The following is a 1248-nucleotide window of genomic DNA, read 5'->3' as shown; positions in this document are numbered from 1 at the left end:
GAGGTCGCTGGGACCATCAAGGGAGAAGAGCGAAATGCAGGACCCTACCCAGAGAAACAGTGATGCTAGAGATGGAGGCAGAGACGATGACGTGGAGAGATGGAGCAGCTGGGAACTCTAGACCCAGAGAGGGAGTGGGACTGTGTGCTGATGACCGGGGGACAGGCTTGTAGTGTATACCCTTTGGTTGGTTGATGATGCATGGAGGGGACTTTAACCATGGCAATGTAATGATATACGATAGGATGAATGTAAAGCTAATGTTCTCCCATGTAAACTATCACACAATTCACAATAAAAGTTAAAAAAAACCTATACAGGGTCGCTGTGGGTCAGAACCGACTTGACAGCACTGAATAACAATAACAACAATGGACAAAATACTGAATGAAGCAGAAAGCATCAAAATAAAGATGGAAGGTAGACAGAGTCACTGTACCAAACAGAAACAGCTGATGGTCAACCATTTCAAGAGGTAGCATATGATCAAGAGCCAGTGGTACTGAAGGAAGAAGTCCAAGGTACACTGAAGGAATTGGCAAAGAACAAGGCATTAGGAGCTGATGGAATATAAGTTGAAATCTTTCAGTAAACTGATGCAGCACTGGAGGCACTCACTCATATATGCTAAGAAATTTGGAAGACAGCTACCTTACCAACTGATTGGAAGAGATCCATATTTGTGCCTATTCCAAAGACAAGTGACCCAGTGGAATGCAGAAATCATTAGACAACATCATCAATATCACAATTATTTCAAATGTCTAAGGGTTAGAATTTCAACATATTCTTTATTGTCATTGTTTTGTTAAGTGCCCTGGAGTTTTGTTCCTACTCATAGTGACCCTGTATAGGGTTTCCGATGAGCATCTGGTGGGTTTGAACCACCAACCTGTGGTTAGCAATCCAATGTTTAACCTACAGCACCACACCAGGACTCCATATTCTTCGTTGTTGTTGCTAAGTGTTGTTGTGTCGGTTCTTACTCATAGCAAACTTGTTTATTGTTTCTGAAAAAGCGGCTGGTGGGTTTGAACCACCAACCTTTCGATTAGCAGTTCAGTTCCTATCCTACAGCACCACAACTCGACTTCCCATATCCTTTGTTGTTGTGCGCTATTAAGTGCCATTGAGTCGGTTCCAACCCATAGATTGGGTTTCTGAGGAGCAGCTGTTGAGCTTCAATTGCCGACTTTGCATTTCAAACCAACTTTGCAGTCCAGCACACTCACCCATAGCACCACACCA

This window comes from Chrysochloris asiatica, unplaced genomic scaffold (assembly GCF_000296735.1).
Source record: "Chrysochloris asiatica unplaced genomic scaffold, ChrAsi1.0 scaffold00281, whole genome shotgun sequence".
Classification (NCBI taxonomy): domain Eukaryota; kingdom Metazoa; phylum Chordata; class Mammalia; order Afrosoricida; family Chrysochloridae; genus Chrysochloris; species Chrysochloris asiatica.
The sequence above is the reverse complement of the archived record's forward strand: the minus strand, read 5'-3'. Positions refer to the sequence as shown.